Genomic DNA, 24,788 nt, shown 5'->3' with positions numbered 1-24,788 from the left:
TCAGAAGTAACGGATGTTATATCTTTCTAAATGCCTGCCAGTGTACCTTTGGTGAAGGTCAACACAGCTTCTTAACCTGGAGCGCATCTCTGCCTTGTCTGGGGAAAGCAGGAGGGAGCTGGCCCCAGACAGGAAAGGCCCTAGGCAGTTGCTATCAGACAGGAAGGTAAGACAAAAGCCCTTTTGGCACTGCAGGAACACCTCTCCTCTAGAAGGCTGGGATTGGAGTGGGTGTCTGGTCAGGGGCATAGAAAAGGCTGAGAGAGGCAGCCAGCCAATGAGGCTGAGAACACCACCTTCTCTCAGGGCCTGGCAGTTTCCCACTTGGAGGGGAAGACGGGGCTGAAACGATCAGACAGCAGGAGTCTGGGGTTGACAAGCAGGAGCCTAAGTCGTAGACTTTAGCTGCGGGTCTACTCCAAGAAGTGGAACCAAATCCTCCTCAGCAGATACTTGCAAGGGACTCACAGAGAACTGCCACCCCCCCCCCCCCCCACCACCAAAGGACCAGCGAATTTCCACAGAGGAGCACTCCCTCCTCACCACCCAGAGCTAGTTAAGCTTTTTCCCATATCCAGATGCCACGTTGGTTGATTTTTATTGAGATATAGCATACACCAGAGAATTACCCAGGTCCTAAGGGTACATCTGGATGAATGTTTCCCCACGTAGAAACCTATGGACTCACCACCCATACTAAGACAGACCATGTCAGCACCCTAGACAACTCTCTGGGCTTCCTCCTGGCCAGGGAGCCCTGCCAAAGATAATCCCCTTTTCACTTGACTACCAAGGCAGCATCTTTGAACTTCCCATCTGTAGAATCATACAGTGGGTGGCGGTCGTTGCCTGACTTCCTTCCTTTGGTATTCATCACTGAGGATTCACCAGGGCTGTTGCACTAGGGGTTCCAGAACGCTAGTCATTGTATTATGTCACAGGGAATTTGTTGATTCTACTGTGGAGAGACGTTTGCCATCTTGAGGAAGAGTAAGAAGTGTGGAAACCTCTCAAGATGAGAAAACAGGCCATTTAGGGAACCTGAGCCTGAAAGAGACCATCTTAAGCTAGAAGCAGCAGAATGAACTTCAGTTGTCAAGTTTACATTTTGCCTTGCTATTAAACACCAGCAACTTGGAAGAGAGATATTTGAGAGGTGGTACATTAAAAACAGGATGAGTTCAGGGGAAACTATTCAAAAGATGTGGAAAATTTGAGTGAACATCTCCACTGGGGGCACAGAGCTGGGGTCACAGAGGACTCCTACAGAATTGAAGTCAGCCGTACAACAGTTGTCAAAGAAAACACCAGCCTAATTCAGAAAGGTGCACAATTAGTCACCCTGCAGTGGTCAAGGGCTGTTCTAGCTGTTCTGACTAATTTCCACTTGTTTCTTTTAAGAAAAGTGGGAGGCCCTTGGAGGGGTCTCAAATCAAATAATCTCAATGATTTAAGAAATGAAAAATGAGCCCAGGGGGAGAAAGCTAACAGAGTTAGGGTTGTTGTTGCTTCAACAAAAGACTGCTATCTGTAGAATGGGTATTTCTGTCCAGGAAGGAAAGTGTTGGCATCCTTTTGCATTAAAGGAGGAATAGCTCTCCCTGGATGCCTTTATACACATGATTGGATGGTAGGAAGAGGACACCGGTGAGAACTGTGTGTCATCCCCACTGTGGTATGCGTGAGGTGTCCACAAACTCTTCGGCTCTTGCTTCCCTCTGACACACAGTACGACTGTCCTTTCCTGCCCGCTTGAATTTAAGCACAGTCATGGGACTTCCTTTGGCTAATGATATGTGAGTGGAAGTGAAATGTTTAATGCAGAAACTTTACAAGCCAGTGTGACTTTTTTTCTCCAGAGACTTGTTCCCCTCTGCCATGGTTGAAGGTAGTGGACTCCAGAGCAAGACTCCTAGCCCACTCTTGATGACATGTTTGTGGACCAGAAATAACCTGCTCTGCCTTCAACCCGTGAAGCTTATTTGTTATTGCAGCAGACATTAGTCTATCCTGAGTGATAAAGTTGCTTACCAGAGTCTCTAAAAATAGTCAGTTGATGTGCTCTTATGACTGTGGCCTCTCATACCTAGCTGTAAGCTGTAAGGCCGGCCCATCATTTCTTTCTCGGGAATTGGAGTGCCAAGAGAGAGCAGGGACTACCTACAGGGACTACCTCCACAGTGGAAGCTACAGCTAAGAGGATATGAAGGGTAGTCTGGACTTCGGGCCAATTTGGGCCAAGGATGAGGCAAATGCAAGAGAGCTGCCCAGTAACGAGGACTAGCAAATGGGAGGGACTGAGTTGAGAAAAGGAAACTGAGAAAGGAGGTACAGCCCCCAAATAGTCCCAGTTTTGACTTTCCAGTTCATCCCCATAGGGCTAGTTGTGCTTTGTTTCCTGTTTTTAGTTTCTATCAGATCCCTATAGACTAACGCTGACTCCCAAATACACACCCCCCTTGCTTCTTGAACTAGTGCAAGGAGCTTCTGTGTTTTCCAACAAGAACCCTACCAGAAAAAGTAGAAGCAGCAGCAGGAAGTTGATAGTAGCTGCTGACCCTGGCTAACACGTACTGTGTGCCAGGCACTGTAGCAAACCTTTCATGTGTAGTCCATCTCACTCTCACAGCAATGTTATGTGGTACCTGCTTTCAGCATCCTTTCTTCTACAGATAAGGTAACTGAGGCATGGAGAGGTTGAGTACTTGTTCCCATACCACCTTGCTACTAAGTAGTGTCTGGTATTAGATTCCAGACTTTAAACCACTACGCAATAATGAACTTCTAAATGCCGTTGGTGATGTTTTGTTAGGTAAAATGTTTCTGAAATTGTGCTTCAGCATGTTTAAAGTTAAAATTATTGTTATTTATTTTATTTTGTTTTATTACTTTATTTGTGTTTTTAAAGATTGATTCATCTGAGAGAGAAAGAGCGAGAGTGTCGGGTGGGGAGGGATAGAGAGAGAGGAAGAGAGACAATCCCAAGCTGACTCCCAGCCTAGCGTAGAGCTCAAGGCAGGGCTTGATTCTACAACCCTGAGATCATGACCTGAGCTGAAACCAAGAGTCAGGCACTCAACTGACTACATCCCCCACGGACCCCTATTGTTATTTATTTTAGGGGTGACAAGGATATTTTTAAATGAAGTATTGCCTTTAGAAATGCATACTAAAATATTTACGGATAAAATACTATGTCTGGGACTTGCTTCATGTAATGAAAAGGAACAGGGAGTGGGTGGCTGGCAGTATAGACATGAGTTGGTCATTGTTAAAGCTGGAGGTTAGATACATGGGGATTATTCTCTCTACTTTTTTAATGTGTCTGAAATTTTCCATAATAAAATATAAAAAGCCAACCAACAAGCATATGAGAAGGCCTGGAAAAAGACTGCAATTGGCACAAAATTTAAACGCCATGTTTTATCCTGTCTCTGCTATTTTCCTTCTAGAGCAGGGGTTCTCAAACTATGACCAGTGATCCAAATGTTTTTGTATAGCTTATAAGCTGCGAATGGTTTTTATTAGTTGAAAAAGTGCCCATTGCCTGAAATTCAAAATTTAGTGTTGATACATAAAGTTTTATTGGAACATAGCCCCACCCATTTGTTTATATCTTATCTGTGGAAGCTTTCACACTACAAAGACAGAGTTGAATTGCTGTGTCAGAGACCACATGGGCCACAAAACCTAAAATATTTACTCTATGGCCCTTTATAGAAAAAAGTTTTGCTGGCCGTCTTCTACAAGGGGATTTATTCATGCATAATTTTATTTTTAAAAACCCAGAAAAAGAAAAACAATATTTTCTTTTTTTATTAGGAAAGTAATACAAGACCATTATAGACAATGTGAAACATACCAGAGTATGAAAAAGAAAATGAAAATTACCCACTGGGTACACATTTCTAAAATCTTCCCTCTTCCCTCACATTGACCGACTACTGACAAAATGAAAGTTGCTCTAGTTTGAGGAAAAAGTAAGGATTGTCTTTCTGGTGCTCACTTGGACAAGCAAACATATGCTGTGACAAGGAGACACCTCAAGGGACCTAAAAGAGGCCACGTGGGGTCTTGCATGATAACCTTCCCATCACATTTCTGAACTCCTGTATAAATAAATCCTAGTGGGAGGGTCTTGTGAACATTCAACATAGCAGTGAGAACTAATACTCAGGGTGTGAATCCAGTTAACAAGTCTGGGGAAAAAATAACAACCTTTTAAAATTGTATTTATTTTTCAAAGATTTCATTTTTTTAAAAATAATCTCTACACCCAACGTGGGGCTCAAACCCACAACCCCAAGACCACCGACTGAGCCAGTCAGCCACCCCCAAAGTAACAACCTTTAAAATTGATTTAGCCCATGTTCCAGCAGCACACTAGCCAAAAGGTTGAAGCCACCCAAGTGTCTATCAGCGATCCTTGGATAATAAAACATAGTATAACTGTGCAATGGAATACAAATTCAGCCTTAAAAAGAAAGGCAGTTCTGGCAGGTGCTTCGACGTGGATGAACCTTGAGGATGTGATGCTAAGTGAAAAGTAAGCCAGTCACAGAAGGGCAGCTACAATGTGATCTCCCTTCTAGGAGGTACTTACAGCAATCAGATTCATAGAGATGGCAAGCAGAACAGTGCTTTCCAGGGCCTGGAGGGAGGAGGCAATAGGAGTCATGATTCATAGGGACAGAGTTTCAGTGTGGGAAGATGACAAAACTTTAGAGCTGCTAGTGGTGATGGTTGGACAACACTGTGAATGTTCTTAGGGCCACTGAACTATCCAGCTACAGATGGTTTAAGTCGAAACTTCCATGCTAGGTGTGTTTGACTACAATTCTCCAAAAATGACTTAAATTTCAAGTCATTGAAAAGTGGTAATTATAGGCAAAGTAGCTAAATTTTAGCAACAAAGAGTTCAATTAACTGAGAAAGTCTTAAGGCTACCTGATTAGTATAACAGCAGAAGGTGGTTACTAATAAGGAGATGATGTGCAATTTCTGGGTGGGCCCTGAGAGTTTGCTCTCTGTGTTGGAAGGTTCTGGAATAGGTCTTCCTGGGAAACCAGAAACTTGATTCTTCCAGTTCAGTGATTTTATAATAATGCCAAGAGAATGGTCTGAAGGAAAAGTCAGACTGTCATTAGTGGTATCACCAGTGACCTAACTTTTCATTATTTGTATGCTGCACTTACAAGCCTGATTTCAGTAAAATTTGCTTGATTTCTAATAACCCACCAGGACTGTGGCCATCGCCCACATCATTTAAGGACTGCGTGTTGGCCCGAGTTGCTGGATAGTCCTCAGCTTCACTGAGCCCCCAAGTGTGTGCATTCTCCTCTGTGAGAGACGGTATGGTCAGACGAGCTAAGCAGGCATGCTGTAAAGTCCCAATGTCTGGTTTTTCCATGGGAGGGCCCAGGAGAATAGGATAGGCAGCTATCAGCCATGGTGTCGCAAATGCCAAGTGACACCCCAATCATCAGTTGAGTGGAAGAGATCGTCCCAGATGGTGATGAAGAGCAGCCATTCACTGTACCTGACATGAAGCTGTGTGACCAGATGCCAATGATGGTTTGACCAAAAGTGACTCCTGGTTAGTCCTGCCTCCATCCTAGGACAGTTGGACATGTTACATAAGGCCAGCATCTATTCTAAGACATCCATTGGATCATTCTGATTCGTGAACACACAGCTTGGCCAGTTGTTCGATATTTTTAAAAATCACACAACCAAATCGTTGCTTGCCAGTGACGTCCTGGAGCCAAGAGACACTGTGCTAGGGTTAAATTTTCTGATAACTTTCACTTTAAAAAAAGTGGAGTGCCCATTTAACCAGCCTCTCATTCCCTCACACTTGGGGCTTTTGAAATGTGTTTTCATTGGATTTTTTTCTGAAATATCAAAAAAGATAGGATCACAAGGAGTAAATAACCAGAGCCACAAGAAGAGTAAAAACAACAATTTACTGAATCTACTACTTATTGGCCACTTTTCATATGTTATTTCTAACGGCCACATGAAGAGGTAGGTCTGTTTCTTATTTTACTTACAATAGGATCCAAGGGTGAGAGAAGCAAAGTGACTTATGAAAGGTCATCGTCTAATAAGCGGCAAACCCCACATTCAAATATAGCACTGCAGTATCTTGTCTCACATGCGGGAAATCCACATAGAATGCTTCGCTGACGCAGTGGACCTCTGTGGTTTTTGCCACTCAATACATGCATCCCAATCACCTTTCTTTTGCTAACAAAAGATATTCCTCTGGGGTGTTGTCTTCTCCCTAATTCTCATTCCAGGTGTTTGGGAGCTACAGTGACTAACTCATTCATTGAACAAATTTTTTTTTTATTTTTTTTTAAAGATTTTATTTATTTATTTGACAGACAGAGATCACAAGTAGGCAGAGAGGCAGGCAGAGAGAGGAGGAAGCAGGCTCCCTGCTGAGCAGAGAGCCCAATATGGGACTTGATCCCAAGACCCTGGTTTCACAACCTAAGCCGAAGGCAGAGGCTTTAGCCCACTGAGCCACCCAGTTGCCCCTGAACAAATATTTTTTAAAGATTTATTTATTTATTTTAGAGCTAGAGTGAGCAAGAGAGAGCACACCCATGTGCGAGTGGTGGGGGGAGACAGAGGGAGAGAGACAGAGGGACTCTCCAGCAGATTCCCCACTGAGCACAGACCCTGAAGCTGGACTTGATCCCAGGACCCCGAGATCATGACCTGAACCAAAATTAAGAGTCCAGCCTCAACTAGCTGGGCCACCCAGGTGCCCCTGATTCAAGAAATATTTATTGAGAGGAGTTGAGACATTGAGCAGGGATCAAGATGGTGAGGATACTGCTCCAGGAAAGCTTTTCTATTTTCTATTTTCGGGGGTGGGAGAGGCAAATAATAAACAAGTAGCAAATACTCAGCATAATTTCAGTTGATAATAAGTATTATAAAAAAAAAACCCATAAAACAGGGTAATGGGAATATAAGAGTAACAAGGAGCAGAGGTGGACTCTTTTCAAGAGGGTGACCAGGGTCAATGAGAGGTGGTAGCCTTTGTATTAGGTCACATTTCCACCTGACTTGAGCTTGGAAGGGCACGCGGCCCCCAGACCACGGGTAGCCATCTTGCCCATCCCTGGGGCCAGAGAATAAAGCCAATGTGGGGGATGGACAGAGAAGGGAGAGGAGAGAGAGAGAGATAGGGTTTTGGGGATCTCTTCAAGCCTCTGAATCATGCTGTATGTGAAGTGAGACCTGCTCCCTAAACCTGCGTGCAAGGGGGCCTATAGATTTTTTTTTTCTTGAGGGAGTTTGGTCATTTTGTTTTCTCTTTCTTTCTTTCTTTCTTTCTTTCGTTCTTAAGATTTTATTTATTTATTTGACAGGGAGAGTCACAGCGAGAGGGAACACAAACAGGGGAGCAGCAGAGGGAGAGGGAGAAGCAGGCTTCCTGCTGAGAGGGAACCCGATGCAGGACTCGATCCCAGGAACCTGGGATCATGACCTGAGCTGAAGGCAGATGCCCAATGACTGAGCCACCCAGGCACCCATGTTTTCTGTTTCTTGCACCAGAAAGAATCTTGTGTTTTTACAGCTGCACGTTCAGACTCATCACTGTCTGGCATATAAACCTCCTTCACTACTGGCAGATGTGGGTAAATTTTGGATAGATCAGCAGATGACCAAATACATAGATGATCATGAGAGAGCTTATAGGCTGATTCATAGAGAATAGATGCAAGGCACTGATTATCCATGCATAGAGAAAAGGATCTGAAAGGTACACCTTCAACTCTTCACATGGTTAACACTCTGGGATAAGAGGTAGGGGATTTCACTTTTTAATTATTAACGGCTAGAATGTTTGCATTTAAAAGCAAGCGTACATCACTTTTAATATTTAAGAAACTGCAGCTCTGGAAGGCTGTGGACAGAGAAGCCTGTGGAAGGGTAGTGAACAAGGCCCTCAGGAACATGCCTACAACATGTAAAAGGAGGGGTTGGAGCGCTGTCACTCTGTGTAGCGGCCAGGGGCTGCTATTCTTGGGACTACTCAGCAAAGAAGGGGCTGCCTGGCTTTTTTTCCTCTAGAGCTTCCCAACATTTTTCTTGTAAGGGCAGCTGAAAGATGATAATGTCTGTTTGGCTTATAAAATAAAGAAATAAGGGCACATGAATTCAGAAGTTTTTTCCTGGGCACTGTGTTCACCCTGGACCCTGCTTAATTCTCCCAAGAGCTTATGAGATCCATTTTTTTTTTTCCCCTAAATAAGTCTTCTTCTTCTTTTTTTTTTTTTTTTTTTTTAAGATTTTATTTATTTATTTGACAGACAGAGATCACAAGTAGGCAGAGAGGCAGGCAGGGAGAGAGGGGGAAGCAGGCTCCCTGCTGATGCGGGGTTCCATCCCAGGAACTGAGGCCATGACCTGAGCTGAAGGCAGAGACTTAACCCACTGAGCCACCCAGACGCCGCATCCTGTTTCTTTGGGTGGAACCTATTCACTGAGCAACAGCAGACCATGGTTACAGGACAGAGGCTCTTTCTGCTGAAAACCCATGATCCCTCAGGGCACCTGGCTGGTTCACTTGGTGGAGCATGTGACTCTTGATCTCGGGGTTATGAGTTTGAGCCCCATGTTGGGCACAAAATTTACTTAAAAAACAAAACAAAAAAAACAAAACAAAACGAAAAAAGATAGGACTCTTAAAGTGCTTCTCCTTCATGCCTAAGAAATTGTATCTATCTCAAAGTTCAGAACCTTCACCAACATTATTACAGATGTTTATTTCAGTTTTAAAATACAGAAATTACGGAGTGCCTGGCCAGCTCTGTTGGTAGAATGTGAGACTCTGGATCTCGGCGATGTGGGTTCGAGCCCAACACTGGGTGTAGAGTTTACTTTAAAAATGAAAGCTTTAGGGATACTGGGGTGGTTTAGCTGATTAAGTGTCCACCTCTTGATTTCAGCTAGGGTCATGGTCTCAGGGTTGTGGGATCAAGCCCTGCCTTGAGCTGCATGCTGGACTTGAACCAGCTTAAGATCTTCTCTCTCCTTCTCCCTCAGCCCTTCCCCTCACCCCACATGTGCATGCTCTCTCTCAAAATAATTAACTAATTAATTAAAATCTTTAAAAAATAAAATATCCATAGAACTTATAGTTATCCTCTTATTGTGTCTGAATTTTGCTTGCTTTCTCTTTAGTAGGTTTCTTTTTAGAGAATAGCTTTGGCAATCATTTTGGGATGTCCTTTCTCTTAGATACTTCCATTAGATCATGGATTGTTCCTAAATCATAATCCTAGGTGAATGCTGTTTCTTAGAAGAGTCCAAAGTCCCACATAGATTCCAGCTTTGCTGTTTAAAGCAAGGAACAAAATTTTATGACAGTCTTTTCAGAAAACTCTTGAAAATTCTGTGATAGAATCAGTCATCATTGCTTCTTTCAACTTAGGAAAAAAATAATTACTTCTCTATAGCAGATTCCATTTGGACCCAAATAAAATGTGAGCTAAAGCCTTCTAAAGCTGTAGCTACTGAAACATTTCCCCCTTGCAATTGGAATTTTTTATTTAATCGCTTTGCTCAGAGAAAATGAAAAGGCCAACTCCAAACAGGGAAGGTTGGATAATCACAAATTCCAACTTTAAGGAATCTGAATTAATGAGATTTCATGGGATTTTTCTTACCAAGAAAAAACTACCACCTTCCTCCCAAGGGGTCTGTGATGCTTATAACTTTACTTACAGGCTTACAATACCATTCCCTAGAGAAGGAATTATGGTCAGACTTTAATTTGGATCAACAGATAAAATTAGAAAATCTCTTGAGGGAAATGTCATTCATTATTTACAAATGTACATAATTAAAGGAAGAAGTTATGTACAGAAAAAGACTATAGTGTCTGTAGAGCAAAGGCTTAAATATAAGTAGAATTCCCTGGAATCTCACCAGGTGCATGCCTGCAACAGATTAATTTAAAGTCTACAATTTGGGAGCACCTGGCTGGCTCAGTTGGTAAAGCATGCAACTCTTGAGCTCAGGGTTGTGAGTTCAAGCCCCACATTGAGTGTAGAGACTATGTAAGAAAAAATTCAATTCAATTAAAAAAGAACAAAAATTTTGAAAAATGAAGTCTACAATTAAAAAAAAAAAATAGCTTGAGGTAGATACACCACACTGTAATCTTGTGTACTTCTCTGCAGATCAAGGAGAGAGATGGTTATTGAGGAATAGTTTACCTTGATAGAAGAGATTGCTTGTGTTTGGTTATTTACATAATAAACACAGCAGATATTGATAGGCTTTTTGGCCACCTAGAACGGTTTCCCTATATTTGTAGAATTTCTCATCCTATGGGTCTGAATATGCCTAAGCCAGAAACTCATTTTCTGAACCTCCTTTGTAACTAAGTGTGGTAATCAGAGTTTTCCAGAGAAACAGAACCAGTGGGATAATACATATTATATATATGCAGGTGTATCTATAAACATAGATATATCTGTCAGTATATCTATCTATCTGTTGAGAGGGGGGAGAGGAAGAAGAGAATGAGGGAGTTTAAGGAATTGGCTCACATGATTATGGATGATAAGGGAAGAGTCAGTGTTGCAATTCAAGTCCCAAAGCCATCTGCTGGCAGAGTTGTTTCTTTTTTGGGGGATGTCAGTCTTTTGCTCTATTCAGACTCTCAACTGATTAGACGAGGCCCACCTCCACATTATGGAGGATAATCTGATTTAATCAGACACCTCTGATTTAAATGTTTATCTCATCCAAAAACACCCTCACAGAAAAATCCAAAGTATTGGTTGACCAAATATATGGGCACTGTGATCCAACAAAGTTGACACATAAAATTACCCATCACAATAAAGTATAGACATTTGACCCAACCCTTACACAGGCTTTGGTTTGGAAGTAAGTACATATAAAATCCATTCTTCACGTGGGGTAGTGGTGAAGACATCCCACTTACAGAGGCAAGACAGTGAAGACATCCTACTTACTGCCAGTGGCAGTCCCTTTTTCCTACAGTCTCTGGGGTATGTGCTAGCAATGGTAGCAGAAGGGTCTCCACAGGAGAGGTCATGGCTTTGTCTCATTCTTTAGTCCTCCCAGGAATTCAGTGAACTACCTAATTCCTTAAATACGTTCCTCTTCTGTTTAAACTAGCTGGGGTGGATTCTGTTGTTTACAGCTAAGATCTCTGAAATTCAATAATCATGTTGTATTAGTCATTACTGCCTAACAAATTACCCTAGAACTTAATGGCTTAAAACAGTAACAGACATTTAGTATATCCCAGATTATCTGTAGGTGAAGAGTTTAGGAATAGCTTGACTGGGTGGTTCTGGCCCAGGGTCTCTCAGGAGGTTGCAGTCATTTTCTTGGCCAGCACAGTCATCATCTGAAGGCTTGACTAGGGCTGGAGGACCTACTTTCTAGATGGCTTATTCACATGCCTGGTCAGTTGGTGCTGGCTGTTGGCAAGAGGACTCCATTCCTCTTGTGTGGACCTCTCCGTATAGCTTCTTGAGTGTTCTCATGGCATGGAGGCTGTCTTTCCCCAGAGAGAGTCATCCAAGAGAGAAAGGTGGATGCCACAATGCTCTATATGACCTTGGCTATGTGAAATCACATGCTATAAGTCCATCCCATTCTATTTGTTATGAGAAAGTCACTAGGTCCAGCTCTATTCAAAAGGAGAAAAATCCATTTCTACTTTTTGAAGGTGGGGAAGTGTGGGAATACAAAAGAATCTGTAGATGTATTTTTAAGTGTTCTATGGTAGCCAGGTTCAAGTTGGCCCCCCAATGATCTTCACCTCCTAATATTCACACTCTTGTGTGTTTTTGTCCTATACTCTATCACAGTTGTTCTCTTTGACCAATGGCCTATGGAGAAGTGGTGGTGTGTCACTTTTGATATTAGGCTATAAAAAGCTCCCACCTCTCTTGTTCTTCCTCTTTCTGCCTGCCTCTCTTGCTCCGGAGGAAGCAAGCAACCATGCAATGAGTGGTCTTACGGAGTAGTCCATCAACTAGAGCATCCAGCTACCAGCCAGCAAGGAACTGAGGCCAGCCAACAGCAAGCTGGAAACATCCTCCAGCCCTCACTGAGCCCATGAGACTGCAGATTCAGGTGACAATTCACACCCTCATGAGACTTCTTGAGACCTTGAGCCAGAACCATTCCGCTAAGCTGCTCCTGGATTCCTGACCCGAAGAACCATTGGGAGATAATGTTTGTTGCTTCAAATTTCTGAGGCTTGGGGGTGATGATTTTTTTTTTTTTTTTTTTTGATGCTGTAGTAGATAATGAGTACTTCTCCGGACATGTAGCACTATCTAAGCACTATCTAAACTAAGGTTTGCATGTGTATGTGTGGTGATTGTGAGTGTGTGTGGTGAGTGTGAGTGTGTGTGTACCTTAAAAAGAGAGTGAGAGAATAAAATATAGCTTTACTTAAGTCAATAAAGGCAGGCATGACTATCTTTCAGTCCTCACAGAGTATTCTGATGTTCTCTAGCCACTTGGAAAATCTCAACTAAATCTGAAGTTTAAATTGTTCTTTTTTAAGACTGGAGGCTGCTGCTTACCAAGCTGTTGCCACCAATGTTATGCCAAGGAAAGCCTGGGCAGCCCCTCCCTCAAAATGGTGGGTTGGGGCCATATTGGGCTCCAGTGTGTATTAACAGGCCCTATGCTTCAAAAGCAGCAGTGATTCCTCTTTTAACTTCTACTTAGCCTCATTGCTTTAGAAAGTCTGTAGTTACATACTACAACAAGCACCTTGTGGGTGATTCCATCGTATTTTTAGATTTAATAATGAAAACAGACATACAATCTATATATTTTTTCAGTTATTCAAGATAATACAGCCTCCATTTTTTTCAATGAACATTAGATGAGGACTACCATGTGTCAACACCGGCTTAGACCCTGGACACAGACTTTAAATGTTCTCACACTGCAGGAAGAGAGCACTTGCCATTGGGGCCATGGTGATTCCATGACGGGAATGATAAAGCCCTCCTCTTCTGTTTGGCGAAAAAGCCAGCAGCCTGTCTCCAAGGAGCCCCACAGGGTAACATGTGAATTCCCCCAGGTCCAGGTTCTGGTCATAGAGTTTTGTAAGCAGCACCCTGGGAGCAATTTGTGTCCATAAAAGGGAACATCTATTACCCACACTCATGAGACTCTTGCATAAACCAGAAGGTCAGTTTATTAATTTACAATGAAAATTCTAACTATCACAGGGACCAGGACACTCCTGGTTGCATGTCAGGCCTTCTTCCCTCCTCCCAGCCTCTCCTCTTCCCTTACTTTCATCCCTACTCTGATGAACACGTCGTGAGCATGTCCCATGAGCCAGGCAGAGGGCTGAAGGCTGTAGGAACAGTGGCAGGTGGAACCAACAGAGTTCTGCCCTCGGCCTGAGAGGTAGAAGGAAACCCTCATTGAGACACTCACACAGATGAATGTCAGGTCCCTTTGTGTTTCGTGGAGCCCTTTGAGACTATTATGACCATGAAGGTTCCCGTTGTCAGGACAAGGGGCACTCTCAAACACACACAAACACAATTTCACACTCTCAAACACACACAACACAATTTCAGGGGAGTCTTAGTCACCCTGAAATCCATCTGGAAGTGTGGGGCACAGAAATATCCCCCCTCTGTTGGCAGAACTACATGGGAAACAGCCAAGTCATACCCGGAAGTTTGCTTCAAGATGATGGAGTCAAAACAAGGTGTTACTGAGGTGAATTGAATGTTCAAGGGCATTAGGCTAAGATTGTCCACAACATGTCGTAAATGGCTTTGCCACTTGAGATACTCCTTCCATTGGAGGTCTCCCCCGACCTGGAGCAGTGCATGAATGGAGTCCTGTCAGCATTGACCTCTCTTCTCCAAGTGAACAAAGCTGACCAAACCCCACTTTGCTGACTAGTCTCTCTTGATCTACCAAGAGCCAACATACCTAGCCTTGGAGTGATACAGTGGCCTTCAGAGAACTCCACATATCTTGTCTCTGATCCATCATGAATAGATTTAAAGCTTATCTCGGTGGAGAGCTGTATCTTTATTACTTGCAAGTTCTTAGAAGCTGTAGTATTCTGGGCCCCTGCAACTTCCAGCTGGCTTTTCCAAGAGCATCTGGAACGTAAGAAAAGGCAGACACCTGGCTCATCAAAATCCTCGCCAGCCTACCTTTCTTCTCCCCACAAGATAAAGCAGGAGTTGACAAACTTTTTCTGTAAAAAGAACCACACAGTAAATATTTTAGGTTTCTTTCGTAACTATTCTGTTGTTGAGTGCAAAAAGCAGTTGTAGGTAATACATCTATGAATGAGTACAGTTGTGTTCCAACAAAACCTTCATTACAAAGAGCATTGGGCTGGCCAGATCTGGCCTGTGGTCTGTAGTTTGCTGACCGTGGTCTAGGAGATGATCATCTTCTGGACGGCTTTTCTCCAGCTCCCTCTGCTCTCCTTTGCTGGTCTTCCTGAAGGATTTATTTCCACCATATTTCAGAGGATTTGACAGAGAAAATAGTCCTTCTGTGGAAAGAGCAAATAGAAGATTGCTTTCAGCTGAGAAAGGCTCCGTGGCCTCGGTGCTCAGTCCTTCCTGATGTGTACAGCGTGCAGAAATGGTGGGGAAGAAACATCAAATGAACTTGGGGAAACGTGAAGAACATTTAATCCAAAGAACAGAAGGTTCCAGCAAGGCACCAGGAATGGTTAAGAGCACTTCCTCTTCAGTTAGATAATGACATTAATAGTAACAACAACACAACACAGATAACATGATTGAACACTGATCCTGTGCCAGACATTCTTCCAGGTGTTTCTCTAGATATCCTATGTGGTGCTGGGTTTGCCTTCCAGCCGCGCATACTTGTATGACACGGCCTCACCTCTCCTGCCTTAGCTGTGTTAGTTTCTCCATCCATTAAAGGAGGGTGTGAAGTAACCTATGGAAAGCACTCAGCCAACACCTGACACCCCCTAAGTGCTCAGGGAGAATTAAACCTTTGTTATTCAGATCTGCAGTGGTGAGGGGGGGGATGGGCAGGCTTGTTCTCTGTACCCCAGAGCTTAGCAACAGCCAGGTGAAGGAATCACTGGAACCTCAGGAAAGAGAGACTCCACCCCCAGGAGAAGCTTGCTGACCCAGCGCTTCCAGAATACAGAGTACTGTGGGAAGGCTGTAGATTGTTTTTTTTTTTTTTTTTTTTCCTTTTTTAAAGATGTTATTTGTCAGAAAGAGAGCACAAGAGTACAAGCAGGGGGAGCCGCAGGCAGAGGGAGAAGCAGGGAGCATGGAGCCCGATGGGGGCCTCAATCTCAGGACCCTCAGATCATGGCCTGAGCCACAGGCAGACCGTTGACTGACTGACTGGCCACCCAGGTGTCCCTGTTGTTATTGTTGTATTTTAGATGTCCTTTATTCATCTGAGAGACAGAGAGCCCCCACAAGCAGGGGGAGGGGCAGAGAGAGAAGCAGGCTCTCTGCCAAGCAAGGAGCCTGACCTGGGGCTCTGCCCCAGGACCCTGGGATCAGGATCTGAGCTTAAGGCAGATACTTAACCAAATGAGCCACCCAGGGACCCCTCCACCCTGTCCCTACACCCCACCCTGTCCCTACACCCCTACCTGCCCTGTTTATAGATTCTTGAAGAAAGTGTTCTGTAGTGAAACAGACTTGAGAAATTTTCAAGTAAGCAAAATTAAACAAGTGTCTCAACATTGTATTTTTTTTTTTTTTTAAAGACTTTATTTATTTATTTGACACAGAGAAATCACAAGTAGATGGAGAGGCAGGCAGAGAGAGAGAGAGAGGGAAGCAGGCTCCCTGCCAAGCAGAGAGCCCGATGCGGGACTCGATCCCAGGACTCTGAGATCATGACCTGAGCCAAAGGCAGCAGCTTAACCCACTGAGCCACCCAGGCGCCCCATCAACATTGTATTTCTTAAAGCCCTGCATAAACTACTGTGGTATAAATCACTAAGAAGGTACTATCATAAACAGCTTTTCCCAGATGTATTTATCCACCAGTTGTTTCTTGCCTCCAGGGAGTCCTTGAGGATTGGTTTGTCACAGAAAATGCTTTAAGAAGATAGAGCTGGAAATGTGAAAATTGATTGGCTAAAGGAGGTAGTGAGCTCCTCATTAAGGGATGTGTGCAAACAAAGGCCAGATGCTCAAGGACAGGCGTGTGGAAGGGATCATCTCGTGGTAGATGACAAGGGGACCAAGGGAAGTGAAAGGTGCCTGCCTGTCATTCCCTGCAGGGGGTCTTTAGGCTCTGGGGGCTGTGCTGGATTTCTGTTTCAGCCCTGGAATTTTGGATTTGACTTTGATTGATACCAAGAAAGGAGCCTTTTGGGGTGAAGGGAGGTGCTGGAGTGTTCCGGTTGTCCCAAGTAATGAGGCTGACCACCCCCTGGCTTTGGGGTCCTCTTAGTCTGCTAAGGATCAAGGTGTGGGTCACCAAGGGCAGTGAAATCACATTGTCTGACATAAGGTAGGAGCTCAGGAAATGTTCCTCTTTGTGATCCATTCTAAGTGTCCTGAGATGTCACTAGCCAAGGGCAGATGACATGAACTGAATCCTCTGTTCTGGCTTTGCCACCTTCCAGCGGGGTGGTCCATGCAGCTCCACCTCTCTGGGCCTCCAGTTCCTCATCTGTAAAATGGGAATAATAATCAGTTCTTCTTCATCCTGTGATGAGGATCCCTAGGCTCTCGGCTTTAGCTGGACAGACACCACGCATCGAGGCTCCGGCTGCCCTCAGGGCAGGGCACACAGCACCATCTCAGAAACTTCAAGCATCTGCCCCCAGGAGCAGTCTCCAGTCAGAGGCAGCAAGCTCGGGGTGACAAATGGCCCATCAGCCCGGTCCTGAGGGCAGGCAGTTCTGGGAGGAGGTTTGGAGGGGTCACCTTACTAATTCACCTTGTATCAACATTTCCCCATTCCTGGCTATCTTTCACCACTCCCTCCCCCAGCTCCTGAGATCATCTCTTAAAGAAACTTAGATCCTAGATCCTAAGATCCTAGATCCTTTTCTCGGGCTTTGGTTTTGGGGGAACCCAAATGAAGACAGGATGTCTGGCTATGGTAAATGCTCAGTAATTATTCACTGTTACTGAAAAGTTGAGCCTGGCCCACCTTCTGATCTCCATCCCACTACCACCCACGTGTAACTGCGTACACAGGCACACACACATTCTTACACCAGTGACTCTAAGGCTACTGGATGTCTTGTGCTCTCAATCCTGGTTAAGACGTGCTAAAATTTCCCATCCACCCAGAGCAGTAGGAGCAATCTGGTGACTAAAACCGTTCCAATCCCCTTGTTTTCAACTCAGTGTGGACCCAACTACAAGATGTTATAGGCTAAAATCAGGATTATTCTCTTTCTACTTGACCAGTCCTGTTCTCCCGTTCTCCTACCACTCTTTGCTCCTTGCTGGAATTTTCCCGGTCATCTCTAGAAAGGACCAGTTCGGAAGCTGACCTTGTTGACAAAGGCCAGGAACACTGAACACAAGCAGGGGGCTGTTTTCGAGAACTGGAGATGTGTGCGGTCATCAAAGAAGGTATTTGTCCAGAGGAGTGGCAGGGATGTACCTTCTGCTTCTGACCTCCCTTGTGGGAGTAACTAGTTCTAGAACTTTTTTCTGCACAATGAGCAGAGCTTGTCTGCTTATGACACTGGAGTCCCGCCTGACAGCGCCCACCCCACACCCCGGCCATTTAATCATCTCTCAGGTTCAAGGAATGTCTTTGTTAAAAACTCACAGTTCGTTTGTTATCACGCTTCTCAACTTCCTGGACAACGGGGTACTTTGTGGGAACCCCAGACCATTATGACTCTGTTGGAAACCCCCTCCCCAGCTCCCTCTCTGTGCTGCCCCTCTCTCCTCACCAGCACAGTGTGAAGTGTCCTTGGCAGTCCCCCGCTCAGGGACTGCTTAGCCGCATATCTGGGCGTGCCCCCTCCCAGGCCCTGTTGGAGGAGTTTTCCAGTAACAGGGGGTGACCTACAAATGAATAAGTTATCTCTTGATCTAGTTTAGTAGGTAATGATGTCAGAGAATGTTCATTTACAGTAAAGCAGAGAGAAGAGTTTGGTATTACAAACATGAACAGAGGTACAGAGGAGGAGCCTGGGCCTCAGGGGTCGAAAGTTCTGAGATCGAATCTAGCTGTCACACTTAACTTGCTGTGTGTTTTGGGCAACTTGCTGAACATCTCTGGGTATCAATTTCTTAATCATTATAAATAGGGCAGATTATACTATGCAGACATCTTTTTTTTCCTTTTTCTTCTTTTCTTCTGTCTGTCCATAGGAATGACATCTTCTGGTAATAGCGGTGGTGGAAGTTAGAATATTCCTTGAGTGGGGCCCAGGCCTGGCCAATAAAACAGGCAGGATTCCTTCTTAGGATTGTGAACATTTTATTGATTGATAGATTGATTTGAGAGAAAGAGAGCACAGGGGGGGACAGGGGCGGAGGGAGAGGGAGAAGCAGGCTCCCTGATGAGCACAGAGCCCAGTACGGGACTCCATCCCAGTACTCTGAGATCAGGACCTGAGCCAAAGGCAGCTTCTTAACCAACTGAGCCACCCTGGCACCCTCTTCTTAGGATTTTGTATGTAAATGCTGGAAGAAAGACCCTTTCTTTTTTCTGTGCTGAAGGGAAATGATCAAAGTCTGCAGCTGTGGGTAGAAGCTCCCTGTCCTCCTATGGCCTCTGCCCTTGGCCCCCTTCCCCTCCCTCCTTTCTTCTAATGTGGGAAGAAAATAAAACCAATACTCAAAAGCAGATCTGTAAGGAGGGAATCCCAACAGCATGTGTTTACCTTTCTTTTGAATTCTCTTTTGTAACTGTTACTACTTTTTTATTTTGATTTTGGTTTTGTGACTAAAAACAGGAGTGTCTTTCATGTGTGTTGCGTCAACTTTTCTCGATGAATAAAATGAGGTCAAGGGAGGCCATGTTCCCCCCTCAAAACTTCCGGCATCATGGGGTTCAGACTCAAGAATGGAGCTCCTGGATTCATGGCCCTCGTGGTGCCTCAGTTCTCTGTTAGGCCAGTTGGGTACCTCCCAGACTGTTTAGAAAGGTAATTCCCAAGGTCCCTAGAAGTTGTCTCCCTAACCTTGCTATATAAATCCTTCTTATCTTATCCTCTACCCCTCATCAAGCCAATGGTGACGGGAATACCACTAGGGTACTGATTCCTCTGTGCTCTCCTCTTGATGCTTCTTAGGGAGTTGGTAAAGCAGACAACTAATTTAAAATCCTTGATGAATTGCTTTTAAGACCTTCTTTCATCAGAAGGAAAAGGGTTTCAGGTATCTTAGGAGAATGGATTAGAGAAAGGGATAATGTATGGCAAAGATTCCAAAGGAAGGAAAATAGTACAGCAGGGAGAGTTCAGTGCTCCTGGAGAGAGACTGCATCAGTTTTAGAATGATCATCCTCTCTCTGGGGTCGTGTTCCCCTTCTTGGTGTTCCTTTGAATCAACACCGTAGCCATTCCCTCTACTTCTCCAAAGCTGCAGAATCTTCCTTCTGCTGTAAAGGCTAAAAATGCAACCCACTTTCTCAGTTTGCTTGTAGCTAAAATATGTGACCTATTCCTGACCAGTTAGACATCATGGGGACTCTGGTGGAGTTGCTTCTGGGAGGGTCCTTCCTTCTTGGTGAAAGAGAGAGGCACAGGGGAAAGTCTTTTTTATTTCTGGTTTTGAATGTGGTAATATAGAGACATGATGATTGGAGCTGTTGCAGCTATCTTGCCATCATAAGGAGACATGTCTAACACAGAGGCCAACAAACTAAGAATTATGTATGGAGATGTAAAAAGGCAGGGTCCTAGATGGGACCCATTTATCTACCGAAATAATCGTGGTACAGCCCAACCACTGGGTTTTTTGTTATAGAAGATGGTAAATAGTCTTTATTGTTTAAACCACATTTAATTGGGTGCTTTCTTTCTTGCAACCCCCTATCATTCTATTACTGTGTCTCAGACTTGTTTCCAAGCAGTTTCCTTAATGGAATATAATTTTGTCTCTAAAACAAAGTTGTATTTTTTTTAATATTAGCTTGTATTTTTTTAATTACTGGGTGTTTTTTTTCTAAGATTTTATTTATTTATTTGAGAGAAGGAGAATGAGCAGTGGGGAGGGCAGAGTGGGGGAGAGAGAGAGAGAGAGAGAGAGAGAGAAGCAGATTCCCTACTGAACAGGAAGCCTAATGTAGGGCTCGATCCCAGGATGTGGGGATCACGACCTGAGCCAAAGGCAGACACTTAACCGACTGAGCCACCCAGGTGCCCCATTTCTGGAGGTTCTATTTGATTTTTTTTCAAATCTACTGGGTGACTTGATAGTTTCCTGTCCATGTAGATATCTTTGAACTTATCTTTTATATCTGTAAACGTATTATGCATGCCTAGTTTATAACCTATTCCTGATAATTCTAACATGTAAACTCTTTGCAAGACTATTTCTACTGGCTGCTGTTTCTGCTTGTTCTTATAGATAGTGCCTTTTTTCTTTTTATCCCTGGTTATCTTTGACTGCTTCCTGCTCATGTACCTGAAGAATCATTGTAGGAGTGATCTGAGGTCTGGGGTAAAGGTACCTTCCTCCAGAGAGGATGTGTGTCTGCATTTGTCAGGTGCTTGGGGGCCACCTTAAACCAGGTACATGGTTTGAGGTTGCCTGGATCACCAGACACAGAATCCTGGCTACAAATCCACGAGGCCTGGGTTATTTCTTATTACTACTTCCCTAGGTGTGTAGGGCCGTGGGGTTCCCTGTTATTATAGAGCAGGTCTCTAATTTGACTGCCCTTTTGTTTTCTGCCTCTCTTATCCCACAAGACCATCGAAACAAAAGTTCAAATTACTGGAATCCACTAACGCTCTTGGTTCAGAAGTGACTTCCGTACTCTGCTTATCTGTTGGGTTCTTATCTGTTTGGCTTCAATTTTGTTCTGGTAGTGTCTTACTGTATAATAAACTCTTACATGTTTGGAAGATCCTCAATTTATTCAACAAGTTTTCTTGTTTCCCAAAGGATGGCTGGTCCAAATAGCCTAACACACAAATGGAAATTTTTCTTTGTCACGTGGCCAAGTTCTCTGCCAATGATTAAACTGTGTCTTCAGGGTCCTCGCCACTTGGTTTTTCCTGTCCATGTGTCTGGCATCTACTTGCCTTTGTCTTCTGATGGCTTTGTCCTGTTCTTGATTTTCTTACCCTCGTGATTTCTAACCTTCAACCTGATTTTTTCTTGCCCTGATCCCTGAGACTTGTTTATTCCAACTTCTACTGGGTTTTCTGTACTGACTTGGGTAGTAATAGGGTTCCAGCTACTCTCCAAGCTCCTGACTCTTCAGCGCAGCCTGGATCCAGGACTCTATGATATTTGCCAGCATTGGCCCCTCATGTGCCTCCCTTCCTCGTAAGCCTCTTGGCTACCCATCTGACCTTGACCCTTCTGATTAATTTTCTTTTCCTTTCTAGAGTCATCTACTGCCTTGGCATCATCTACCCAGTTCATGGCAGCATCTTGGGCTCCCATTGATTATTTTAAGTAGATGCACTTAAGGCTGAGTCTATTTAATTATCTTGATCAGATATAGGACTGCACTGTGGGGGATCCTCATGATTGTTTTATTCTGATGAGGAAGTCTCAGATTTTAATTTTTCTTTAAAATGTAGAAGGCCAAAATTTATGATAAAAAAAGAAACTGAAAATGGTCCAAAAAACCCCATCAGACCTCTTTTAAGACTTTTATTTGGGTGTTAAGAGTCTATTTGGCCACCTACAAGAAAAAGACAGTTAAGTATAACGACAGAGGGCATAGTCTTATAAATCCAGTGGGCCCAGGCTTAATCCCATTTTCACCCCTTGTTAGCTCTGTGGATTTGTACAATTCATCCTACTCTTCTTAATGTCTATTTCCTCACCCATAAAATGGTGCTAATATTTCCTTCTCCATGAGGTTGTTATGGGCAAAAAGAGATAAAAGGCATGTTTAGCACAGTACCTGTAGTCCATAATCACTCCATTAAAGAGGCATTACCATTATTATTGTTATTATTAGCAGTGGTAAGGTCTGCCTCCCCTCCAAATATTTCACAAACTGGGTTGTCATGCGACTGTTCATCCTTTATCCCATCCTGTAATCTCCACCACCTGAAGCTTGACTTCATTAAGCAACAGTGTGGTGGTAATTATTCCCAAATGGCCTTGGCTAAACCACATGGGTTCCTCTGGATCTTACGTGGTCAGATTTGTTTAATGAGGTGACTGCTAGAAATAAGTCCTGTTGGATGAGGTTCGGGGTTGTGTTATGAGACAAGTTACACTCACAGTTGAAAAACATCTTGGTTTTTTCATCTCCAAGAGTTGTTTTCCAGAAGACAGGAGACCCAGCAGTAGACAAAGATAATTAGGCTCCTGGTAGGACATCAATGTGCATGGCCTTAAGGATCTTTGGTATAGACACTGAAAGATTTTAAGGCGAAATGGGTCACATCCAACCTCCCCATTTGCCAGGTGAGAAACCAAGACTCAGAGATATGGAATGACCTTCCCAGGGCCACGCAATCCCTTGATAACAAAGGAAGAACAAGAATTCAGATCCTGGGTCTCCAATAAACCAACCATGTGGCAGGCCAGATGTCATGATGTAAAAGATGTCTGCAAATACATCTACAAATTCTTTGACATTTTATCCTTCGAAAGATAGGGTGTAATTCCCTTCCGCTTCAATATGGGCTATGCTTAGTGACTCACTTCTCATGCACAGAATGTGAGGAAGTAACACTATGTGATTCCTGAGGTTGGGTCATAAAAAGAACATAATTTTTCCTGATTATCTCTCTCAGTCCAGCTGCCATGGTTCAAGGACCCTTAAGGGGAAGTCTACTGGGGAATAACTGAGGCCTATCACCAAGACCCAGTACCAACTTGCCAGCCATATGACTGAGCCACCTTGAAAGCTGATTTTCTAGTCCCAACAGAGCCTTCAGATGTCTGTGGCCCCAGCAGACATCTTTTCTGCAACCACAGGACATATGCTAGGTCAGAACCATGTAGTCGGGTTCCTCTCCAATTCCTGACTCACAGAAACTATGGGAGATGCTACATGTTTATTGTTATCCTAAGCTATTGGATTTTGGGGTGATCGTTAAACAGTACTAGATAACTAATATACTAAGGTAACTAATACTAATATTTAAATTAATACAAATGTTGACTAAAAACTTTTTGAGTTAGAAGTGATAAAAATGCAGCTCACCTATAAAGGAAAAAAAAAAGAGCGTGCGCAAGAGAAAGAGAATTATTATTGGTCTCCAAAGACTAGCTTTAGGCATGCCATGTTGTCAAATGACATCATCAGGATTATTTTTGTCTTTCATGGCTTTTCTCTGCTGGCTCCATTCTCTCCATTTTTTTTTTTTTTTAAGATTTTACTTATTTATTTGACAGACAGAGATCACAAGTAGACAGAGAAAGAGGAGGAAGCAGTTTCCCCGCCAAGCAGAGAGCCCAGTGCGGGGCTTGATCCCAGGATCCTGGGATCATGACCTGAGCCGAAGGCAGAGGCTTTAACCCACTGAGCCACCCAGGCACCCCTCTATTCCTTCTTTCTACAAAGATGCATTCTCTACACAGTATCGGTTAGCCCCACTAAAAGCAACCCAGGGTTTCTTCATCCCAACTTAATGGCCCTAAAAGAAACAGAGGGCTTCTCTCCTCCAATAGTCATGGACATACCCAGGAAAGACTCTAATGGCCAAGTTCGGTTCCCATGCCTGTGCCTGAACCACTCACTGTGGCTAGAGAAATGGGGTAGTATGACAGGTACCAGTACCTTGGCCACAACTAACTTGTTTCCCACAGTGTGATCCATGGACCAGCAGGAAAGCATCAGCTCGGGCTTTGTTTGCAATGCCAGATTTTGACCCCTCTCTAGCATCCCTGGATCAGAATCTGTATTTTCTCTTTACAAAATCTCCAGGGAATTTGTATACACATTAAAATTTGAGAAGCACTATTCTAATAAAATTTATTTCCCAGCGAAAATAATCTTTCCTTCTTCTCATCTCCTCTGTCAATTTACACACCCCTACCTGTTTTGTTTTTATTTTTAAAAAAGATTTTGTTTATTTATTTGACATACAGTGAGAGACAGTGAGAGAGGGAACACAAGCGGGGTTGGGGGGTGGAATGGGAGAGGAAGAAGCAGGCTTCCCACAGAGCAGAGACCCTGAAGCCGGGCTGGATCCCAGGACCCTAAGTGGAAGGTAGGTACTTCATGACTGAGCCACCCAGGTGCCCCAACCCCTACCTTTTTTATCTTTTAACCCTCTTATATATATATTTTGTGCACATCTTCTCTTTTCCACCACACTTGGGTCCTTAAGGACAGAGCCTAATGTCTGATGGACAAGTGTCCACTTCTGTAAGATGGAGATAATGTGGGGCACCTGGGTGGCTCGGTTGGTTAAGCAGCCAGCTCTTGATTTTGGCCCAGGACCATGATCTCAGGGTTGTGAGATCCATGTTGGGCTCTGTGCTGGGCCTGGGGCCTGCCTGGGGTTCTCTGTCTCCCTCTCCTTCTGCCCCTCCTTCCCCACTCAAACGCACATGTTCTCTCTTTCTAAAAACATTTTAAGAAAAAATAAAAGTAAAAATAAAATGGAGGTAATGCGTTCACCTTAGAAGGGAGTTCAT

At 43.8% G+C, this 24,788-nt stretch overlaps 2 long non-coding RNA genes across 2 annotated transcripts in view; one reads left to right on the top strand and one right to left on the bottom strand.

Annotated features, from left to right (window-relative positions):
• LOC116579526 overlaps positions 1-12,364 on the top strand; it is an 86,099-nt gene extending 73,735 nt beyond the window's left edge. The window contains exon 5 of the long non-coding RNA XR_004281311.1: positions 12,004-12,364. This is a non-coding gene — a long non-coding RNA (uncharacterized LOC116579526). The remainder of the gene's footprint in view (positions 1-12,003) is intronic.
• A 1,711-nt stretch (positions 12,365-14,075) lies between these two features.
• On the bottom strand, positions 14,076-17,660 carry LOC116579538. The gene is made up of 4 exons (XR_004281319.1): positions 17,537-17,660; positions 16,648-16,701; positions 14,444-14,569; positions 14,076-14,165 (listed from the first exon to the last, which is right to left on the bottom strand). It is a non-coding gene; the product is annotated as an uncharacterized LOC116579538 (long non-coding RNA).
• Positions 17,661-24,788: the final 7,128 nt, after the last annotated feature.

Source organism: Mustela erminea, chromosome 1 (genome assembly GCF_009829155.1).
Source record: "Mustela erminea isolate mMusErm1 chromosome 1, mMusErm1.Pri, whole genome shotgun sequence".
Lineage (NCBI taxonomy): Eukaryota > Metazoa > Chordata > Mammalia > Carnivora > Mustelidae > Mustela > Mustela erminea.
The sequence above is the reverse complement of the archived record's forward strand: the minus strand, read 5'-3'. Positions and strand labels throughout refer to the sequence as shown.